Source organism: Scyliorhinus torazame, chromosome 18 (genome assembly GCF_047496885.1).
Source record: "Scyliorhinus torazame isolate Kashiwa2021f chromosome 18, sScyTor2.1, whole genome shotgun sequence".
Taxonomy (NCBI): Eukaryota; Metazoa; Chordata; class Chondrichthyes; order Carcharhiniformes; family Scyliorhinidae; genus Scyliorhinus; species Scyliorhinus torazame.
In genome coordinates, this window is record NC_092724.1 from 108,994,768 (window position 1) to 109,019,957 (window position 25,190).

Consider the following 25,190-nt stretch of genomic DNA (forward strand, 5'->3'; position numbering starts at 1 on the left):
TCCCTTTCTTGAATAAGGGAACAACATTCGCCTCCCTACAATCATCCGGTACTACTCAAGTGGGGAGTGATGATGCAAAGATCATCGCCAACAGCGCAGCAATCTCCTCCCTCGTTTCCCGTGGTAACCTTGGGTATATCCCGTCAGGCTCAGGGGACTTATCTATCTTGATGCTTTTCAAAATTTCCAGCACATTCTCCTTCTTAATATCAACCTGTTCGAGTCTATTAACCTGGTTCACACTGTTCTCATGGGCAACAAGGTCCCTTACCAGACACAGCGGCATCTAACTTCCTGATTTGGAAAGCCTAAATGCATTCAACACCTTCAGGCATGGCCACTGAGTGCCCACCCCAAAATTGATGTGGCAGCCCCTGATTGGACTTGATCGATCAGGCTGATCGAGCTCCGTTCAATTGATTGACAAATGATCCATTGACCGCTGTAGCCACCTGGGTGGGCCACTTCCCGACTTAAAATGGAGATCCGCAAAGGCTACAGGGAAATTCAGCCAACACAGGCAAAAACTAGCAAGTGCAAAAATCCTGTGTATTAGAACTTGCAAAAGCCCAGACAGCACAGAAACTCACAGCCATCTGCATACTAATGAGCGATCCCCGGGTACAATTGAAACATGTAAGGTGAATAAGGCCAAGCCAGACTCCTCGGTGCCAGCAGGAGCCAAGACAAAGGAAGGCCAATGGACACTCAGGGACCGCCCAGCGATCAGGGAACAACTCCAGTATTGGAGAAATCGATCCAAGTGATCGGAACGTAGTCCAATCACTTGTAACCAGGTACAGGGTCCGCCCAAAGGGGCGGGAAGCCCCTGGGGACTATGAAATAGAGTCCCCAAGTTCAAATCGTCCTTCTTGGCAAGGTCACTCAGCAGCGAATCAACCCTTGAGAGTGAACTGCCCAAGCTGCCGCACCAACCAAGTAAGTTTCCAGTCAACGCACGCTACGAGATAGGCGCTCCTAGCTACCAGTCCATACCAGCTTTTGAATCCTGAAGTTTCAGAATCCGAACGAAAGGCTATTTGTTCTCCTGACCTGGTGGGCCAGTCCGAAGCTAAGTATAGGCCTGTTATGTGATAGAGATAGTTTATTAAGTAGAATTTATCCATGAGTAGCGATTGACTGTGTATAGTAAATGTGTTTTGGTTTGAATCTTACCAACTGGTATGTTGAGTTATTGATGCCATGCTGTATAGGCATGAACTTGAACCTCGTGGTGGTATCATAAAGATACCTGGCGACTCTAGAGCAAAGGTTACAAAACAGAGCAAATTGAACCAACCAAAAGTTAGCAACTCCGCCCACCAAAAGAGTCACGAAATTCAAGCAGCATAAAAGTTACTGCACAGAATCATTCTTTCTCTTGAGCAGCAGTAACTAACAACGGTGGTTTCCACCGGCTGACGATGGAGACCATCCACGCTACCAACAGAAGGAAGACCAGAGCCAGAAGAGAACCAGATTGATAAACAACAGAGGACTACAAGACTGGAACTACAGATAACAGGCCTGTATCTGCCTAGCACTTGTCGGTCACTGCCAAGTTAAGTTAAGATCTCGGAACTATTGGTGTCTCGTGTAACCTATGATTGGGAGTGTGTGATTGAATAACCATAACCATTGTGTGCATGAGAATAAATATTGTTCTGTTTTACAAACTGAGTCTCATAATAATTTGTCCACTGTATGTGGGTTAAGACACGCTGTGGTTTAGACAGGTGCAACAGCGTGATCAATGATTACAGGTTGTGCCAAGAGAGAAAACCAACATTATGTAGCTCCAGTTTCCTTAGACTTCATCAGGGTCCAATTAGAAGAGTTCAGTTGGTTTTGACAGCTACTTTATTTCAGCCACAACTTGTGTAACGGAGGCCAACTGCTAACCACCCATAGAGCGAGATAGGTTTATGTGTTCTATCAGCATTCTGGTCATCCACAAGTATGTGTGGATTTTGTTCTGCCTATACAGCATGGCACCAATTAGATGCTTCAAAGTTACACTCTATTTTCTACGTGTTAGTCCAGTGACTGTAAACCTCTTAATTGAACACAACCAAGATTGGGAAAAATAGAAGAGACAAAATAATAATTAAGTGGTGCCAATTTTCTTGCAATCAGACTAATGTGCCTGATACGCATTTTGTGGTTGCATTTTTGTTGTGATTCGTGACCCCTCCATCTTAAAAAATAAACATTTAGGAAAATTGATAACTCCTTGTATAGAATGTAAAATGATTTGCTGCTAAATCTCTTTCCATAATTTAATGCTAGCCTTTAAATGGTGTCACTGTAAATGGACAAGAGACATTCACGACCTTAAACCCACAATCTCCAGTCTTTTGGAGTACAAAGATTTATTCACTACAGATTTATTTTGACCTCGTCCATTGGCCATCAATTAAGCCAAGTAAAGCAAAACGTTTTCAGCTTTTCAAAAGTAATTTCTCCCTTCTCGAAGTCTAACTTACAGGCCGGGATATTCCGCTCCCTATCATGTCTGAAGCATTTGGCGAAGAGAATGGTAAAGATCATGAGAATGGCCAGCGATGTAAACACTTGAAGCAATTATCCCCTCTCCCCCATCAGTGATTGGGCACATTTCCCGATGTTCAACGTCAGGAACATCATTTGCATTCATTAAAATATCATCATCAGGCCCGAATGCCTGAATCACCGCCCCCCCCCCCCCACCCCCCCCACACCCCCACCCCCACCCCACCTCCCTCCACCCCGCACCTCCCGCCATAACTTCCATCAGAAAATCCATTCACATTGCAGTAATGGCAGAACTGCATAAAACACCACTGGTCTGAGAACCAGTCTGATTCCTGGAATGGCAAGACTGACGTTGAGGGGAGATTGAGTCGGTTCGGATTGTATTCACTGGAGTTCAGAAGAATGAGGGGGGTCTCATAGAAACCCCTAAAATTCGAACAGGACTAGAAAGGGTAGATGCAAGAAGAAGGTTCCCAATGATTGGGGGCGACCAAAACCAGGGGTCACAGTCTGAGGATACGAGGTAGACCATTTGTGACATAGATGAGGAGAAATTTCATCACCCAGAGAGTGGTGAGCCTGCGGAAGTTGTTACCACAGGAAGTAGTTGAGGCCAAGTCATTGTGAGCTGGATTCTTCCGCCCCGCCTGCCACAAGATCTCCAGAGGCAGGCCGCCGGCCATGTAAATGTCCATTGACCTCGGGTGGGAATTTCCGGTCGCCGGGTGGGCGCGGACGGAGAATCCCGCCCTGTATGTTTTCAAGAAGCTGTTAGATATAGCACTTGGGACAAAGGGGATCAAAGGGTATAGGGGAAAGAGAGGTTAGGCTATTGAGTTAGATGATCAGCCATGATCATAATGAATGGTGGTGCAATCTCAAAGGGTAGAATGGCCTCCTCCTGCTCCTATTTTCTATGGTCTCCCAAGGTGTGCACCTGGCCAGTAGATCTTCCAGGGGAGCTCAGGTGAGTGCAGCAGTCAGGGGTGAGAGGGTCAAGCCCGGGCACTGCCCACATATTCATCTTAATGCATTTGTACTTTTTCCTTGTTTATTGAGCTTGCAGGCAGCAATTGTGATATTCATTCACACCATCTGCATGGTGCCTTAAATGTCCACCAATTCTCAGGGCCGACACCACTTCAATACAAGTGTTGAGTTCCCTGCACGTGTGCAGTAAAGACAAGTCGTTTGTTTCCTGTCATATTTAACCATGTCTCAAATTCATTGGCACGTACGTATATGTGTTAATATCAGGCATTAACTGGAAAATTGGCAGTCAGAAAATTACAGAATAGACTAGCTAATGTTCACATTAACACTCTAAGTTTGATGTCCAGGCCATCTCCTGTTCCCCTGTAATGTTAAGCAGGGAACATCAAGTTCAATTGGGCATCAGTTAAACCAATAACATCATCATTATGACATGTGACCCTATTTCCGAGGAATTATGTGATATAAATCACATTCTATAAAGACAAATGCATCTTTGACAGATTGGTAAAGAAGGATACATAAGAACAGGTAAAAGCCCTCTTGCAGTTAGAGCTCTAAGTCGGAAGTTCAACTGTACCAAAGCCATGCTTGACAACCTTGGGTCTGCAGGAAACCAGGTTGCATGAGTCCATTATTACGCTATTCATGACCGAATAATGAACTTTTATTTGAATATATGCTTGAGACTGAACTAGGACAGGTATCATTTTACAGAGTTGAAAGCGATTTCCTAACGGATCACAGAGTTTTGTGTGGCATTTTTACAAGTTTGTGTTTGGCAGCTCCAATCATTCGAGCGTCTTTGTGTTACATATGGACATGGACGAATAGTTTGACATCCCACCGGGTTTGAAGTGGTAAAGTATGAATATTTCGATTGGATTAAAACAAACAGGTGACAACACCGGCATGTCTGCCCCAAATCATTGAACATTCACTCCATGGACATGATATGGATCAGGTATGTCTCTCTGCTAAAGGAATTGTGGAAAAGGGGAAAGGGTAAAGAAGCAAATACTGAAAGAAATCACCGGATGAACACAGCCACATATTGCAACACAAAAATAATTAAATAGGCGTGCAAATCATAAAACCCATTTTTAAGCTCATCAGGCAGCTAAATGTTCATAGTATTGATCAATCCTGGAAATCAATATTCTTAATGTTCGTGTGTTAGGGCTGTGAAATTCGACACAAAATACCCTGGATGATAGTCACTAAACTCTAATTAGTACATGGTCATTAATCCAGGTACAATTCATTAGATCCCAACCGTACAACGAAACTGAGTTCTTCAGGCAAGGAGATAATTGGTGATAAGGGCACATTCTATCCTCCTAACTCCTGACAGTTATTTCTGTAGTATCCTCGGATATTGAATTTGGCAATATTATCTGTGCTGGTTGTGGCTCAGTGGGTTGCAGAAGAATCTGAAAGAAGGCTGATATTCCAGTTCAGTACTGAGGAAGAGTTGCCCAGTGTTGGAGGTGTTGTCCATCGGGTGAAATATTAAACAAAGGCCCTGTCTGCTCTCAAAGTTAGATATACAAGATCCCATGAAACTAATTTGAAGAAGAGCAGGCAGGTTATCCCAAGTGACCTGGCCAATATTTATCCTTCATTCAACATCACAAAGACAGATGATCCGGGCAATAGTATATTGCTGTTTGACGGACCTTGCTGTGCACAAATGGGTCATCTTATTTCATACATGACTGCACTTAAATACTTCACTGGGGTGAAGTGCTTTGGGATGTCGTGAAGAAAGGCAAGTTTAAATGTAAGTCTCCTTCTTTTGGAATGCAAGGATAACAAGCATCTAAGTACAACCCATAACTGTGATCTGTCTTCCTTTGCCACACAAGGGCAGCAGAAACATGGGAACATCGCCAACTGCGAGTTCCCCTCCAAGTCACTCACCATCCCGACTTGGAAATATATCGCCGTTCCTTCACTGCGACCAGGTCAAAACCTGGAACTGCCTCCCTAACAGCACTGTGGGTATACCTACACCGCATGGACAGCAGCGATTCGAGAAGGTGGCTCACCATCACCTATTCAAGGCAATTACTGATGGGTGATAAAAAACTGGCGACATCCATCCTGCCAACGAATACATTAGAAAAAAAAATCTCAATTCAATATTCTGCAGCGCAAGGGTTTCAGTTGCAGTGGTGACACAACGACTTCAGAACAAAAAGGAATCTGAAACATATAGAATCCTTACAGTGCTGAAGGAGGCTATTCAGCCCATCGTGTCTGCACCGGCCATTTATAAGAGCACCCTACCTAGGCCCAATCCCCAACCCTACCCCCATAACCCCACCTAAGGACAATTTAGCATGGCCAATTCACCTAACCTGCACACTTTGGGACTATACTGGAAAATACTATTGAATAAGGGAAGATTTTTGTGTAACGTTCATCTAGGTCACAGTCCAGTCATATGAAACATAGCCTAACATTATAGCTAGCTAGAACAAAAAATTCAACTTTGAGCATAGTTATCAGAGATTCTAAAAGAAATTACAAAATAAATATGTTGTGATCGATTTTCAGGAGACTTCTAATCCAATTTCCATGTCTATATTTTTTTTACAGCACTTTTTCCACATGGAATTGGGATCGGGATGGTCTAGTTGCGTAGTGGTGGCGTCTCTCTCTTTACCTCTGGGCCAGAAGCTCTAAGTTCAAGTCCGACTACAGAACTTGATGGCCATGAAAAATATGTTCATAGCGTGGCCAAACAGGTTGATTATCAGCCTGTAAATTCACCCAATACTGCTGATGGCATGCGGTAAGATTGGGAGAGTTTTCTAGTCAGCCATGCTGCAGAAAGCAATGGCAAACTCACTGCAGTACTTTGCCAGGTATAACCATGGACCAATCCAATAATGAAAGTCAATGGTAAACCAATGCCCTCTTAGGTCATGGTACTTGAAGGAGGAGAATGAATTGAGTTAGGACAAAGAGGGGCAAAGCATTTAGACCTTTGGAAAACAAAGGTTTTGTATCAACCAAATCAGGCACAGGAGAAATTAGTTGCAAATATTCCAAACTATGCCCCAATCCTAAATTCACACAGAAATATATCCTAGTTCGGCAATGTGACATGTATTTCCCATGCATAACTCCAAATCAACTGGCCACTTCAAGTTAAAGTGTCACTTTAACAGTAATTAGTGTTAAATTGTTAATTGTTTTCAATTTTGGCTTGTACCACTGGAAGGTTGAATGACTTACCAAACATTTTTATTCATTTGCATCAATCAAAAAGAACATCAGCCGACCTTAGATAACTCATCATCAGGACTGACAGGTCCCAGTCCGTGATATTGTCCAGCCCTCCCTATCCAACCAACCTTAAGAAAATTACACAGATTGGCATTGCCTAAGAAAGCTTCCTCCTCCTAGAAGCAGATACTGCACTTACTTAAAGTTTTTCTTAACTATACAAATTCACCCTTAGTTGTTCCTTTCAATGCTGGTTTATTGTTAATATACATCAATTTTTGAAAAAAATAGTAAACAAACCTTTTTATCAACGTATAACACACATATGTATGTAAATGTAGCTCGATAATTAATCTGATGAATCGGATTTTTGATTTGATTTGATTTATTATTGTCACATGTATTAGTATACAGTGAAAAGTATTGTTTATTGCATGCTGTACAAACAATGCATACCATACATAGGGAAGGAAGGAGAGACTGCAGAATATGTTACAGTTATAGCAAGGTGTAGAGAAAAGATCAACTTCATACGAGGTAGGTCCATTCAAAAGTCTGATGGCATTAGGGAAGAAGCTGTTCTTGAGTCAGTGACCTCAAACTTTGGTATCTTTTTCCTGACGGAAGAAGGTGGAAGAGAGTATGTCCGGGGTGCATCGGGTCCTTAATTATGCTGGCTGCCTTTCCGAGGCAGTGGGAATTATAGATAGAGTCAATGGATGGGAGCTCTACTCCATAGCAGACTTTTCACCCTCTCCAAAACAAGATAACATTTCCTTAACGCAACATCTCTTAAAAGATGGTAGAAATGTGTTCACTTGTGTGACCCTCTTATTCTGCAGCAGAGGTGACTAATCTTAGACCATCATTGGTCCTAATTAACAAGGTGGCATGCAACAAAGTGATGACCCTATCAGGAGAACAGAGAAAGGCATGATGAAGAGTGAGAGTGAGAGAATGGCAATTGTGGAAGTATCACTTATCAAACAACTGGGGCGGGTTTCTCCGTTGCCCTACGCCGAAATCGGGAACAACGATCAGGTGGTGAATGGCTCCCGACACCAAAATCACAGCAGGCGCTGGTTTGGCACCGAATCATGATGCTCTGCCCCTCCAAATCAGCATCGTTGAGACGTGTGCTGCGCATAGTTGCAACTGCGTTCACATCTCATTCAGGGCCCATCCATGATCCTCCGCCTCCGATATGCCGAGTTCCCGATGGCACGGTCCACAGTCATGAACCTGGCGTGGTGGCTGCAGAGAGAGAGAGAGTGTCCAGCGCCGCCATACTTCGCCAACGGTCGTGCTGCTTACCCGGGGGCTTCTGCCAGGACTGGAGGGAGTATTGGAGGCTGGCTGGGAGGTGGGCTGTGGGGTCGGGGTGGACGTACGTGGTCCAGCACAACTGGCGCCATCTTTTTAGTCATGATCGATGCATGTGTGGGGGGGTGTAAGTGTAGGCACGGCTGCAGCTTGTCAGCCCTGCTCGTGTCCAGCACGGAACCGGCGATTCTCCCACCGTTTTGCATGTATTCCACAGGTGTTTCACACGGTGCTGGTGCTAGCCCCTCACCGGTAGCGGAATCGGTGTGGGTGTGGCACCGCTTTTTCCGTGGATCCTCCGTTGGCGTCAGCACTTAGATGCAGAGATGGGAGAACCCAGCCTCTTGTGTTTCCTTGCATTCTACAAAAATGGAGGAGAGAACCTAAAAAAAAGTTTCCCCAAATTTGGGAGCAATATTTAAGTGTTACATGGAACTGGGCCGCAATATGGGACCTGAAAATTAAGGTCTATGTATTTCCAGTTTGCCAGAGGCTGTAGACAATGAACACTCTAAAATCCGGTGATACATTCTTTGGCAGTTGTTGGGTTTTACAGAAATGACAGCAGTACTAGGATAGAAGTCAAAGCCCCATATTTAGACAGAAGACATTAAAAACAGCAAGGCAGAAGTAAAAAAAAATGACAGATTGTATAGTGATTGCTGAAATAAAAATGACTACAGTGTTTCCAAACCAAGTCCCAGATTGTCAAAAATCATTTTACAGTGTTCACTGTAGTTTGCTCCATATTCGCTTACACATTCACACTGAAATCATACTAAACACGGGGAGCAGAATGTACACAAACACTCAAGCTGTTAGTACCAGCAAATGTGCAGTAATATGCAGCGAGACCGCTATGCACATTCTAAAAGATTGAAGTGTGACAAATTATTTAACAACTTTCCATATGTAGACACAAAAGGTGGTAACTACTTAGTTCCAAAAAATGCACGTCAATATCATTTATTTTAATAATGTAGGTATTATCCAATAATTGGGGGAGTACATCTAACGCATTACAATGAATTCCTATGCATATCAGCATCAGACGATGCTGGTAAACTGGGTTTCAGCTGTGATTTGGGGTCCTTTTGTGCTGGTGATCCATATAATTTAAAATATATATATTCTTGATATGTTAGCATCGCCGTCAAGGTCAGCATTTATTGCCCAGCCCTAATTAGCCTTGAGAAGATGCTGATGAGCTGCCTTCTTGAACCACTGCAGACTCTGTGGTGTAAATACATTCACAGTGCTGTTAGGGTGGGAGTTCCAGGAATTTGGCCCAGCAACAGTGAAGGCACGGCGATATAGTTCCAAGACAGGATGGTGTGAGACTTGCAGGGGAACTTGCATGTGGTGGTGTTCCCCTGCATCTGCTGCTCTTGTCCTTCTAGGTGGCAGAGGCTGTGAGTATAAAATGCACTGTTGAAGGAGCTGCAGTGCATGAGTTCCTGCAGTGCATCTTCGAGATGATGCACACTGCTGCTACTCTCGGTGGTGGAGAGGTGAATGTTTAAGATGTGGTGCCAATCAAGCAGTCTGCTTTGTCCTGATGTGGAGATGCCAGCATTGGACTGGGCTGAGCACAGTAAGAAGTCTTACAACACCAAGTTAAAGTCCAACAGGTTTGTTTCAAATCACTAGCTTTCGGAGCACTGCTCCTTCCTCAGGTGAACAAAGAGGTAGGTTCGATAAACATATATATAGACAAAGTCAAAGATGCAAGACAATGCTTTGAATGTGAGCATTTGCAGGTGCTTAAGTCTTTACAGATCCAGGGAAGGGGTAGTCCCAGGTTAAAGAGGTGTGAATTGTCTCAAGCCAGGACAGTTGGTAGGAATTTGCAAGCCCAGGCTAGATGGTGGGGGGGGTGAATGTAATGCAACATGAATCCAAGGTCCCGGTTGAGGCCGAACTCATGTGTGCGGAACTTGGCTATAATTTGACTTATATATTGACTTTTTCTATATATATGTTTCTTACTGTGCTTTGTTCTGGAGAGTGTTCAGCTTCTTTAATGCTATTGGAGCCACATTCATCCAGCAAAGCTGAGAGCATTCCATCGCACTCCTGACTTGTGCAGTGTAGATGGTGGAGAGGCTTTAGAGACAAGAAGATGAGTTCATCACAGAATTCTAGCTTCTGACCGACTCTTGTAGCTACACTTTTGGCTGATCCGATTCAGGGGCATCATTCTCCGACCCCCCGCCGGGTCGGAGAATGGCCGTTGGCCGCCATGAATCCCGCCCCCGCCGAAGTCTCCGGTACCGGAGATTGGGCGGGGGCGGGAATCGGGCCGCGCCGGTTGGCGGGACCCCCCGTTCAATTCTCCGGCCCGGATGGGCCGAAGTCCCGCCCAGAAATTGCCTGTCCCGCCGGCGTAAATCAAAGCTGGTATTTATCGGCGGGACCAGGCGGCGTGGGCGGGCTCCGGGGTCCTGGGGGGGGCGCGGGGCGATCTGACCCCGGGGGGTGCCCCCACGGTGGCCTGGCCCGCGATCGGGGCCCACCGATCCGCGGGCGGGCCTGTGCCGTGGGGGCACTCTTTCCCTTCCGCCGCCGCTACGGCCTCCACCATGGCGGAGACGGAAGAGACTCTCCCCACTGCGCATGCGCGGGAAACTGTCGGCGCCCGCTGACGCTCCCGCGCATGCGCCGCATTTCCGCGCCAGCTGGCGGGGCAACAAACGCCATTTCCGCCAGCTGGTGGGGAGGAAATCCCTCCGGCGTCGGCCTAGCCCCTCAATGTTGGGGCTAGGCCGCCAAAGATGCGGAGCATTCCGCACCTTTGGGCCGGCGCGATGCCCGTCTGATTGGCGCCGTATTTGGCGCCAGTCGGCGGACATCGCGCCGTTGGGGGAGAATTTCGCCCCAGATTTTTAATATTATTATGAACTTCGTTGCATCAAAATCTATCCATAAAAATTCACAATGTTTTGAATTATTTAGGTCTTTGGCTTAAACAAATCCTCCCAGATACTATCAGACATGTTTTAGTATTCCACATGTTAACTGTGCTGATGACCTGTCGAGCATAGCTACCTGATACTGTGGTTTAATCACTTGACTGCTCAAGGAGGATTTGACATGTGAAGACTGTGTTTCAGAGAGGTGAGCCATGGAGCAAAGTGCTGTACACAAGGGAGAACTAGGGGGGAAAGAAACAAAATGATTTGAGTTTAGTGTGCATGTTGAATGCAGACATGCACACATTCACTCTTTGGTCCTCCCCTGCAGAGTTTTCATCTTTTTCTATTGTTACATTCTGTACTGCCAACTCTTACTGCATGGCACATAATGGGCTGCAAGCCTGCTCAAACAGATCTTGCTCCTTCTTGCGTAAATACTTTCAGTCTGGGATTTTCCAGCCCTGTCACTGACATCGTAATGGCTCTCCAGATTTTCCCGTCCACCAGCACTGAAGCCCGCCGGCGTAGGGGCAAGGAATTCCTGTCCTCAAAATTAATTTGAAGTTTATGGAACTTAGGGCAAATTATTCAAGTAGTTAGAAAATTTGGCTTGGTGGAAGGAGACAGAGAGAAGGACATTTGGGAAGATATTTTAAATGGCAGGATGTGACTAAAGAAAAGCTGGATTTTCAACCAGGAGTCAGGAATTAAACCAGGTAGCTAGCTCTGGGTCTCAACTTTGCATGGAATGCTTTAAGCATGCCCATGGGAATTTTTCAACTGCCCAGTCAATTGGAGGAGAGTGAGCAGGTTGATTGACCAATCGAGGTTGGCAGGCAGGTTACCAACTCTAGAGTGCCAATGGGTTGCCCTCCAGAATTCAGTGATCAGCAGCCCCATGGCCGAGTTGGAAGTTGCCAGTCTAAACATGGATACTGCCAGGGACAATTTATCTGTATTTCTTAAAAAGCCACACCGCCTGTTTATGGTACTGGAAAGGCAACCGCACCACTGGATGGTCAATTTCTGAAACTCTGGCCTGGTGGCCAATATGAGTTTCCTCCTCACCACCAACTCCCCACCTCCCCCCCTGCTCCCACACTCCCACTCAGAGTTGACCATGTTAGCCTAGCCCACGTGGGCTGGCCACTTTGCTGAGTGGAAATCCCAGTCGGTGCGGGGACGGGACCTTAATAAGTCCCATAATTACATTTAATTAGTCGCAATTGACTGTCCATCAGTTGTGGCAGGGAGCTTGCACAGAGACGGCTGGCACAAAATTTCACATCCAGACACCCGCCTCCTATTGAGATCCCAAACCCTCTTACAATTCTGATCGTGCGTTCCCACAGGATCTGTGTTGGGTCTTCATTGCAATTACTAACAGCTTAGCTGATAGAACAGAAAGCCTAAGCAGGCCAATGATACAAAGATGGGCATTTTTCTGAGCAGTACAGGTGGAAGCAAAAATAACAAAGATATTAATAGATTGAGTGAAGGAGCAAAATTGTAACTCATGGATTTCAATTTGAGCAAACATGTGGACATCCACTTTTGACTTGAAAGGACAGAACAGGGTACTTTCTAAATGGGACAATCATATGTGATCCAAATAGACTTAGGTGTCCAGGTGCATAGAACCTAGATCTTAAAATGTCATGAATTAGATCCAGACAATAACCAAAAAGGCTAATGAAATGCTGGCCTTTGCAGTTAAAGGACGTGAATATGAGGGGTTAGGCATTATACTGCAGATAAGGCCCTGATGATGTTGAATAAAAGGATAACTCTAATAAGAGCATACTGAGCATGTGCAAAAGAAGTTATGTCATTCACTGAGAGACGATGTCTGCGCTGCATTTCAGAGGGCAGCTCCAGCTAATTGTCAGTCCTATTTAATCATTGTAAATAATTAGCTTGTTTTGAATAAATACCATTGCCTCCAGTGAAATTCCTTCTAGAATAATAAGCTGATGAATCCTGAGACAAACCCATGGTAACAGGGATTGGACCAGGTCAGTGGTACTGTGTACAGTTCTGGCCACCACAGTTGAGGAAAGGTACATTTACCTTGGAGGGAGCACAACAGAGATTTACCAAAATCATATCTGGATTGTAAGATGAGGAATTATGAGGACAGATTTACCAAATGACGACTGTACTCCCTGGAATCAGAAAGTTAAGGAGTTATTTGATTGAAGTCTTCAAGCTATTAAGTAGTTAGGATTAATAGAGGAAAGCTATTTCTGTTTGGTACGTGTCCTGGACTGAGGGGTATTGTCTAAAGATTAGAGCCAGACCTTTAAAGAGTGAAATTAGGAAATAAATTTCAACATAAAGGGTGCAAAAGTATGGAGAATTCTTGTGCAAATGTACAATTGATGTTCAATCAATTGTTAATTTCAAATCTGACATTTTATGAAACAAAGATATTAAAGGTATGGGAAAATGAGGAGCATGAGGAATCATTTCACAGATCAGCCATTATTTCATTGAATGAAGGATCAAGCTTAAGGGCCTACTCCTGCCTCAAAAGCTCAAATGAATCCTCTTGCATTTAAATGAAAGACTTGCATTGATATCTTTCATAGCCTCAAGTGTAGTTACTATGGTAAAGTAAAAAATGTGGCAGCCAATTTGCAAACATCAAGGTCTCACACCATGCAAGTGATAATGATGAGATAACATGTCTTTGGTCTGTCAGTTGAAGGGTAATTCTTGGCCAGGGTATCAGGGGGAAGTCCCTTACCATTCTTCAAAATGTCTTATTTCATTCTGGGGAAAAATCTATCTTTGTGTCGTTCTACTTCATATTCCCCAAGTTGAGGACAACACCTAGGCAAACTGTGGCTTTCCATCCCACATCTAAGTTGTCAATGAATATCTGAACCCCAACACAGATCCCGTGGGAACCACGATCAGGATTTTTAGGAGTGTTTGGGGTCTCGATAGGAAGCGGGTGGTCTGGGCGTGCAATGTGGTGCCAGTGGCCTCTGTGCAAGTTCCCTGCCATAGCTGGTTGGCAGTCAATTGAAGCTAATTCATTGTAATTAAGGGACCTACTCAGATCCCGATCCCGCATCAATGGAAATTTTTGCTCTTCAAAGTGGGCAGCCCACGTGAAATGCAAATTGATCAACAATTGTGACATCGTAATAAGCCTCACTATAAGGCAGTTCTAAACAGAAAGCGGTGGTGCAGATATTAGCAGGTATCAGCTGATCAATCAATTCAATGGTAAGAAGTTGGAGGTCATGTGAGAAAGACTGTAGTGGAAAATAAAAGGCACTTGGTTATTCACCATTTCCAGGAATCTAGCACATGTACCAGCATTTACATTAGTATTCACACTGCTCCATCGCTTTTACTTTCCCTGGGTAATTGCTGTCTAACAGTTCAAGCACTCAGATCAAAGCATATGCTGAATAAGATGGATGCACTGCGGCTGCAAACAATAGACAAAGCCTCATAGGCTCCTTTACCAGACCTGAAATGCATGTAACACTTTTTATTTAAAAGTGTTTGAGCGTTGCCTTTTTTGTGTATTTCTTCATCTAATATGCTTATTATCCCTGTCAGTTTCTGTCTGATGCCATTTGTTCGTTTCTTTGCTTCTTACTATTCCATGTATATTATTTGTCAAGATCAGTTTCTCAGATTTGCTAAGAGCCTGGGCTCTAAGTGACTAGATGAAAATGCAAACAGTATAAGTCCTGTTTATCCATATGTGTGGATGGAGGTATTATCTTTATATTTCAGGTACATGCCTGTTTTGCTTTATCAAATAATCAGATAAATAAACCATGTTTCATGCTATGGAGGGGTTTTCAGATAATTGTCAGGTACAACTTGCCATAAAAACTCTGATCCAACTTCACAGTGAGTCGGCTGTGGGAGACAAATTCACACTTTAGTAGATGCTGTTGATAATGTGGTGCAAATGCTATGGACAGTATGGTTTTTGAAGATTAGTTGGTTTTGGTCCGTTGCCACTTCTATTTCTCTTCTCTATTTATAGTGCATTGTGGGAATAGTTACTTTGTGAATTGCATCAAGAAGTTAGAAGCTGCAATGGTCACACAAGTTCGACACTGTCGCTTCCAAGTGAAGTGTTCTTTTCTCAAACACCTCCTACTTGTTGGAGATGGTCCTGCATGTCTTACAAGCTGGCTATTTGTGATCTAATTTTACTTCGTAACATTGCTGCAAATTAAAATAATGTTTCCAAGACTACAGCCGACTTACCAATGACCAGATTATTCCATGTTTTGCTAGATCTGAAACACCTTTGCAGCCGTTACATTTTAATTAATTCTTTTTGTAGGTTTCAGGAGTGTTTATCCAGTGCGTACCAATTACGGGGATAGGGTGGAAGTGAGGGTTTAAGTGGGTCGGTGCAGACTCCTTCTGCACTGTATGTTCTATGTTCTATTGAATACGAAGATGTTAAACATTTACTTTGCACTAATAATTGCTGCTGCTGCCAGCAACAAGTCCAAATCTTCCCATTTGGGGTTTGTGGGGGACAAGCGATGATTTTTGTTTGCTTTCGAGTCACCTTTATGGTGTACTCCAACTTACAGGACTTCTGTGGAGGGAGGTAAGGGGAAGGCGAGGGTGGCGAAGGGGTGTCAGACAGCGTCTAGAAGAAGCTTATGCACTAGGATGCAAATGTGGTGGGATTCATGTCACCATAACTACTGCCTTGCTTTCCTCTATTTCCCCCTTTGGATTTCCAAATGCAAGAGTGTCCACAATTAGAGGACATCAGTGCTTGGGTCAAGCTCCCTCAGATGACAAGGTTTGAGAAGGAATGGACAGTGAAGAAATGGAAGTTTACACCACATATGAATGGCTGCACAGACCAATAATCAGTAATCAGCAGTCATAATCTGTATGACCTCAGACCCAGCATGAGTTGTGCGGTTAGAATGCACCCTCATTACATCGTACTCTTTCTTGATAACTCGTGATTTTTTTCAGCCAGATGCCCCCAATGCAAGGTTCAACACTGGGCTGCACATCTGTTTTGATGGTGCAGCAGGCAGAAAAGGTGCCCACACTCAGGAAGATCATCATACCCACTATGCAGGCAAGTGCCATTAGCATCTCTCACTCTCGAGTAGCGTTTTGGTGCAGGACCAGAGAAGACCTAAGAAGAGTAAAGAGAGGCAAATGGAATAGAAGAAACATTTGTTTCTCCCCACTGACTAAATGGTCTTATGGACGCAGTGGGCTGCCTCTGAGCAAGAAGCTGTGGGTCCAAGTCCCACTCCAGGACTTGATGGCAACGGAAGGTGTGATCATAACATGGCCAAACTTATAAATCCTTATAATTCCGCTAGAATACCTGTAGCCAGTCATTCCACTAGAATACCTGCAGCCAGTCATTCCGCTAGAATACCTGCGGCCAGTCACTTGCAACTGGACACACACAGGATTCCTGTTTGCATGGACAGTTCCAATGTTAAATGTTGGCCAGCCCAACAATTGTGACAACAACAAGGAAACAGCAAGGAGTGATTAGCTGCAGGTATTCTAGCGGAATGACTGGCCGCAGGTATTCTAGCGGAATGACTGGCTGCAGGTATTCTAGCAGGATGACTGGCGACAGGTATTCTAGCGGAGTGACTGGCTACAGGTATTCTAGCGGAGTGACTGACTACAGATATTCTAGCGGGATGACTGGCTGCAGGTATTCTAGCGGAATGACTGGCTGCAGGTATTCTAGCGGAGTGACTGGCTACAGGTATTCTAGCGGAATGACTGGCCGCAGGTATTCTAGCGGAATGACTGGCTGCAGGTATTCTAGCGGAATGACTGGCCGCAGGTATTCTAGCGGAATGACTGGCTGCAGGTATTCTAGCGGAATGACTGGCTGTAGGTATTCTAGCGGAATGACTGGCCGCAGGTATTCTAGCGGAATGACTGGCCGCAGGTATTCTAGCGGAATGACTGGCTACAGGTATTCTAGCGGAATGACTGGCTGCAGGTATTCTAGCGGAGTGACTGGCTGCAGGTATTCTAGCGGAATGACTGGCTGCAGGTATTCTAGCGGAATGACTGGCTGCAGGTATTCTAGCGGAATGAGTGGCTACAGGTATTCTAGCAGAAAGACTGGCTGCAGGTATTCTAGCGGAATGACTGGCCGCAGGTATTCTAGCGGAATGACTGGCTGCAGGTATTCTAGCGGAATGACTGGCTGCAGGTATTCTAGCGGAATGACTGGCCGCAGGTATTCTAGCGGAATGACTGGCTACAGGTATTCTAGCAGAATGACTGGCTGCAGGTATTCTAGCGGAATGACTGGCCGCAGGTATTCTAGCGGAATGACTGGCCGCAGGTATTCTAGCGGAATGACTGGCTACAGGTATTCTAGCGGAATGACTGGCCGCAGTTATTCTAGCGGAATGACTGGCCGCAGGTATTCTAGCGGAGTGACTGGCTGCAGGTATTCTAGCGGAATGACTGGTCGCAGGTATTCTAGCGGAATGACTGGCCGCAGGTATTCTAGCGGAATGACTGGCCGCAGGTATTCTAGCGGAATGACTGGCCGCAGGTATTCTAGCGGAATGACTGGCCGCAGGTATTCTAGCGGAATGACTGGCTGCAGGTATTCTAGCGGAATGACTGGCCGCAGGTATTCTAGCGGAATGACTAGCTGCAGGTATTCTAGCGGAATGACTGGCCGCAGGTATTCTAGCGGAATGACTGGCGACAGGTATTCTAGCGGAGTGACTGGCCGCAAGTATTCTAGCGGAATGACTGGCCGCAGGTATTCTAGCGGAATGACTGGCTGCAGGTATTCTAGCGGAATGACTGGCCGCAGGTATTCTAGCGGAATGACTAGCTGCAGGTATTCTAGCGGAATGACTGGCCGCAGGTATTCTAGCGGAGTGACTGGCTACAGGTATTCTAGCGGAATGACTGGCTGCAGGTACTCTAGTGGAATGACAGGCTACAGGTATTCTAGCGGAATGACTGGCCGCAGGTATTCTAGCGGAATGACTGGCCGCAGGTATTCTAGCGGAATGACTGGCTGCAGGTATTCTAGCGGAATGACTGGCTGTAGGTATTCTAGCGGAATGACTGGCCGCAGGTTTTCTAGCGGAGTGACAGGCTGCAGGTATTCTAGCGGAGTGACTGGCCGCAGGTATTCTAGCGGAATGACTGGCCGCAGGTATTCTAGCGGAGTGACAGGCTGCAGGTATTCTAGCGGAATGACTGGCCGCAGGTATTCTAGCGGAATGACTGGCTGCAGGTATTCTAGCGGAATGACTGGCTGCAGGTATTCTAGCGGAATGACTGGCTGCAGGTATTCTAGCGGAATGACTGGCCGCAGGTATTCTAGCAGAAAGACTGGCTGCAGGTATTCTAGCGGAATGACTGGCCGCAGGTATTCTAGCGGAATGACTGGCTGCAGGTATTCTAGCGGAATGACTGGCTGCAGGTATTCTAGCGGAATGACTGGCTACAGGTATTCTAGCAGAAAGACTGGCTGCAGGTATTCTAGCGGAATGACTGGCCGCAGGTATTCTAGCGGAATGACTGGCTGCAGGTATTCTAGCGGAATGACTGGCTGCAGGTATTCTAGCGGAATGACTGGCCGCAGGTATTCTAGCGGAATGACTGGCTACAGGTATTCTAGCAGAATGACTGGCTGCAGGTATTCTAGCGGAATGACTGGCCGCAGGTATTCTAGCGGAATGACTGGCCGCAGGTATTCTAGCGGAATGACTGGTCGCAGGTATTCTAGCGGAATGACTGGCTACAGGTATTCTAGCGGAATGACTGGCCGCAGTTATTCTAGCGGAGTGACTGGCTACAGGTATTCTAGCAGAATGACTGGCTGCAGGTATTCTAGCGGAATGACTGGTCGCAGGTATTCTAGCGGAATTACTGGCCGCAGGTATTCTAGCGGAATGACTGGCTGCAGGTATTCTAGCGGAATGACTGGCCGCAGGTATTCTAGCGGAGTGACTGGCTACAGGTATTCTAGCGGGATGACTGGTCGCAGGTATTCTAGCGGAATGACTGGCCGCAGGTATTCTAGCGGAATGACTGGCTACAGGTATTCTAGCGGAATGACTGGCCGCAGTTATTCTAGCGGAATGACTGGCTGCAGGTATTCTAGCAGAATGACTGGCTGCAGGTATTCTAGCGGAATGACTGGTCGCAGGTATTCTAGCGGAATGACTGGCCGCAGGTATTCTAGCGGAATGACTGGCTACAGGTATTCTAGCGGAATGACTGGTCGCAGGTATTCTAGCGGAATGACTGGCTGCAGGTATTCTAGCGGAATGACTGGCCGCAGGTATTCTAGCGGAATGACTGGCCGCAGGTATTCTAGCGGAGTGACTGGCTGCAGGTATTCTAGCGGAATGACTGGCTGCAGGTATTCTAGCGGAATGACTGGCTGCAGGTATTCTCGCGGAATGACTGGCTGCAGGTATTCTAGCGGAATGACTGGCCGCAGGTATTCTAGCGGAATGACTGGCCGCAGGTATTCTAGCGGAATGACTAGCTGCAGGTATTCTAGCGGAATGACTGGCCGCAGGTATTCTAGCAGAATGACTAGCTGCAGGTATTCTAGCGGAATGACTGGCCGCAGGTACTCTAGTGGAATGACAGGCTACAGGTATTCTAGCGGAATGACTGGCCGCAGGTATTCTAGCGGAATGACTGGCCGCAGGTATTCTAGCGGAGTGACAGGCTGCAGGTATTCTAGCGGAGTGACTGGCCGCAGGTATTCTAGCGGAATGACAGGCTGCAGGTATTCTAGCGGAATGACTGGCCGCAGGTATTCTAGCGGAATGACTGGCTACAGGTATTCTAGCGGAATGACTGGCTACAGGTATTCTAGCGGAATGACTGGCTGCAGGTATTCTAGCGGAATGACTGGCCGCAGGTATTCTAGCGGAATGACTGGCTACAGGTATTCTAGCGGAATGACTGGCTGCAGGTATTCTAGCGGAATGACTGGCTGCAGGTATTCTAGCGGAATGACTGGCTGCAGGTATTCTAGCGGAGTGACTGGCTACAGGTATTCTAGCGGAATGACTGGCTGCAGGTATCCTAGCGGAGTGACTGGCTACAGGTATTCTAGCAGAGTGACTGGCTACAGGTATTCTAGCGGAATGACTGGCTGCAGGTATTCTAGCGGAATGACTGGCCGCAGGTATTCTAGCGGAGTGACTGGCTGCAGGTATTCTAGCGGAATGACTGGCTGCAGGTATTCTAGCGGAGTGACTGGCTACAGGTATTCTAGCGGAGTGACTGGCTACAGGTATTCTAGCGGAATGACTGGCTGCAGGTATTCTAGCGGAATGACTGGCCGCAGGTATTCTAGCGGAATGACTGGCCGCAGGTATTCTAGCGGAATGACTGGCCGCAGGTATTCTAGCGGAGTGACTGGCTGTAGGTATTCTAGCGGAATGACTGGCTGCAGGTATTTTAGCGGAATGACTGGTCGCAGGTATTCTAGCGGAATGACTGGCTGCAGGTATTCTAGCGGAGTGACTGGCCGCAGGTATTCTAGCAGAATGACTGGCTGCAGGTATTCTAGCGGAATGACTGGCTACAGGTATTCTAGCGGAATGACTGGCTGCAGGTATTCCAGCGGAATGACTGGCCGCAGGTATTCTAGCGGAATGACTGGCTGCAGGTATTCTAGCGGAATGACTGGTCGCAGGTATTCTAGCGGAATGACTGGCTGCAGGTATTCTAGCGGAGTGACTGGCCGCAGGTATTCTAGCGGAATGACTGGCTGCAGGTATTCTAGCAGAATGACTGGCTGCAGGTATTTTAGCGGAGGGACTGGCTGCAGGTATTCTAGCGGAATGACTGGCCGCAGGTATTCTAGCGGAGTGACTGGCCGCAGGTATTCTAGCAGAGTGACTGGCTACAGGTATTCTAGCGGAGTGACTGGCTACAGGTATTCTAGCGGAGTGACTGGCTACTGGTATTCTAGCGGAGTGACTGGCTACAGGTATTCTAGCGGAATGACTGGCCGCAGGTATTCTAGCGGAATGACTGGCTACAGGTATTCTAGCGGAATGACTGGCTGTAGGTATTCTAGCGGAATGACTGGCTGTAGGTATTCTAGCGGAATGACTGGCCGCAGGTATTCTAGCGGAATGACTGGCCGCAGGTATTCTAGCGGAATGACTGGCTGCAGGTATTCTAGCGGAATGACTGGCTGCAGGTATTCTAGCGGAATGACTGGCCGCAGGTATTCTAGCGGAATGACTGGCTGCAGGTATTCTAGCGGGATGACTGGCGACAGGTATTCTAGCGGAGTGACTGGCTTCAGGTATTCTAGCGGAATGACTGGCCGCAGGTATTCTAGCGGAATGACTGGCCGCAGGTATTCTAGCGGAATGACTGGCTGCAGGTATTCTAGCGGGATGACTGGCGACAGGTATTCTAGCGGAGTGACTGGCTGCAGGTATTCTAGCGGAGTGACTGGCTTCAGGTATTCTATTTTAATTTCTGATTTCGAATTTTGTGGTTGACTTCGAAAGAACAGTTTGGTTTCTCGGTCACACAGATGCAAAGACAAACTGGCCCCCATCATCACTATAAATCCATACCTCCTCGAGACCAGCTGTTCCACCCAGATATGACATAACTTACCAGCAATGTAAACCCAGACCAATTTGTCTTATCCAGACATGGTCCAGCCAATTGAATTTTTAATCCCAATCTCCTGGAAGTGGCACAATGAAAAGAGAACATTCCTAACCCAGTTTAGGAAAACATACCAGGATATTACTTTCTGCCTTCCAAAGGCAATCAAGCTAACTCTAGCAACTGATAATCATAGAATCCCTACACCGCAGAAGGAGGCCATTCGGCCCATCGAGTCTGCACCGACCCTTGGAAAAAGCACCCTACTTAGGCGCACACCCCCACTGTATTACCGTAGCCCAGTAACCTAAACCTTTGGATACTAAGGGATAATTTACTTTGGCCAATCCACCTAACTTGCACATCATTGGACTGTGGGAGGAAACCCACGCAGATATGGGGAGAACATACAAACTCCACACAGGTAATCATCTGAGGCCGGAATTGAACCCGAGTCCCTGGCGCTGTGAGGCAGCAGTGCACTGTGCCACCCTGCCACCACAATTGAAGTATGTCCTGGCCCAACGTATCTTCTGGAACTTTGAGATGTCTTCCATTCGCAGGAACCCATGCCATTGCTTTTTATAGGCCAATAATGAGACAGAGTCATCACATGTTCTGGCAATCTGTACCAGGAATCATGGATGGAATTTTCCATTTTTGTGACTAAGTGGGGGATTCCAGCAGCACCCTTTCTGCTGGCCAGAATGGTGGGAACTTGTGCCTGATTCAATGCAGGGAGAAGTTGCTGAACACAGCGGGTCTGGTGGCCTGAAGTGCATATGTTTTAATGCAAGAAGTATTACGGGTAAGGCAGATGAACTTAGAGCTTGGATTAGTACTTGGAACTATGATGTTGTTGCCATTACAGAGACCTGGTTGAGGGAAGGGCAGGATTGGCAGCTAAACGTTCCAGGATTTAGATGTTTCAGGCGGGATAGAGGGGGATGTAAAAGGGGCGGCGGAGTTGCGCTACTGGTTCGGGAGAATATCACAGCTGTACTGCGAGAGGACACCTCAGAGGGCAGTGAGGCTATATGGGTAGAGATCAGGAATAAGAAGGGTGCAGTCCAATGTTGGGGGTTTACTACAGGCCTCCCAACAGCCAGCGGGAGATAGAGGAGCAGATAGGTAGACAGATTTTGGAAAAGAGTAAAAACAACAGGGTTGTGGTGATGGGAGACTTCAACTTCCCCAATATTGACTGGGACTCACTTAGTGCCAGGGGCTTAGACGGAGCGGAGTTTGTAAGGAGCATCCAGGAGGGCTTCTTAAAACAATATGTAGACAGTCCAACTAGGGAAGGGGCGGTACTGGACCTGGTATTGGGGAATGAGCCCGGCCAGGTGGTAGATGTTTCAGTAGGGGAGCATTTCGGTAACAGTGACCACAATTCAGTAAGTTTTAAAGTACTGGTGGACAAGGATAAGAGTGGTCCTAGGATGAATGTGCTAAATTGGGGGAAGGCTAATTATAACAATATTAGGCGGGAACTGAAGAACATAGATTGGGGGCGGATGTTTGAGGGCAAATCAACATCTGACATGTGGGAGGCTTTCAAGTGGCAGTTGAAAGGAATTCAGGATCGGCATGTTCCTGTGAGGAAGAAGGATAAATACGGCAATTTTCGGGAACCTTGGATGACGAGAGATATTGTAGGCCTCGTCAAAAAGAAAAAGGAGGCATTTGTCAGGGCTAAAAGGCTGGGAACAGACGAAGCCTGCGTGGAATATAAGGAAAGTAGGAAGGAACTTAAGCAAGGAGTCAGGAGGGCTAGAAGGGGTCACGAAAAGTCATTGGCAAATAGGGTTAAGGAAAATCCCAAGGCTTTTTACACGTACATAAAAAGCAAGAGGGTAGCCAGGGAAAGGGTTGGCCCACTGAAGGATAGGCAAGGGAATCTATGTGTGGAGCCAGAGGAAATGGGTGAGGTACTAAATGAATGCTTTGCATCAGTATTCACCAAAGAGAAGAAATTGGTAGAGGTTGAGTCTGGAGAAGGGTGTGTAGATAGCCTGGGTCACATTGAGATCCAAAAAGACGAGGTGTTGGGTGTCTTAAAAACTATTAAGGTAGATAAGTCCCCAGGGCCTGATGGGATCTACCCCAGAATACTGAAGGAGGCTGGAGAGGAAATTGCTGAGGCCTTGACAGAAATCTTTGGATCCTCGCTGTCTTCAGGGGATGTCCCGGAGGACTGGAGAATAGCCAATGTTGTTCCTCTGTTTAAGAAGGGTAGCAAGGATAATCCCGGGAACTACAGGCCGGTGAGCCTTACTTCAGTGGTAGGGAAATTACTGGAGAGAATTCTTCGAGACAGGATCTACTCCCATTTGGAACCAAATGGACGTATTAGTGAGAGGCAGCACGGTTTTGTGAAGGGGAGGTCGTGTCTCACTAACTTGATAGAGTTTTTCGAGGAGGTCACTAAGATGATTGATGCAGGTAGGGCAGTGGATGTTGTCTATATGGACTTCAGTAAGGCCTTTGACAAGGTCCCTCATGGTAGACTAGTACAAAAGGTGAAGTCACACGGGATCAGGGGTGAGCTGGCAAGGTGGATACAGAACTGGCTAGGCCATAGAAGGCAGAGAGTAGCAATGGAAGGATGCTTTTCTCATTGGAGGGCTGTGACCAGTGGTGTTCTACAGGGATCAGTGCTGGGACCTTTGCTCTTTGTAGTATCTATAAATGATTTGGAGGAAAATGTAACTGGTCTGATTAGTAAGTTTGCAGACGACACAAAGGTTGGTGGAATTGCGGATAGCGATGAGGAGTGTCGGAGGATACAGCAGGATTTAGATTGTTTGGAGACTTGGGCGGAGAGATGGCAGATGGAGTTTAATCCGGACAAATGTGAGGTAATGCATTTTGGAAGGTCTAATGCAGGTAGGGAATATACAGTGAATGGTAGAACCCTCAAGAGTATTGAAAGTCAAAGAGATCTAGGAGTACAGGTCCACAGGTCATTGAAAGGGGCAACACAGGTGGAGAAGGTAGTCAAGAAGGCATACGGCATACTTGTCTTCATTGGCCGGGGCATTGAGTATAAGAATTGGCAAGTCATGTTGCAGCTGTATAGAACCTTAGTTAGGCCACACTTGGAGTATAGTGTTCAATTCTGGTCGCCACACTACCAGAAGGATGTGGAGGCTTTAGAGAGGGTGCAAAAGAGATTTACCAGAATGTTGCCTGGTATGGAGGGCATTAGCTATGAGGAGCGGTTGAATAAACTCGGTTTGTTCTCACTGGAACGAAGGAGGTTGAGGGGAGACCTGATAGAGGCATACAAAATTATGAGGGGCATAGACAGAGTGGATAGTCAGAGGCTTTTCCCCAGGGTAGAGGGGTCAATTACTAGGGGGCATAGGTTTAAGGTGAGAGGGGCAAGGTTTAGAGTAGATGTACGAGGCAAGTTTTTTACGCAGAGGGTAGTGGGTGCCTGGAACTCGCTACCGGAGGAGGTGGTGGAAGCAGGGACGATAGTGACATTTAAGGGGCATCTTGACAAATACATGAATAGGATGGGAATAGAGGGATACGGACCCAGGAAGTGTAGAAGATTGTAGTTTAGTCGGG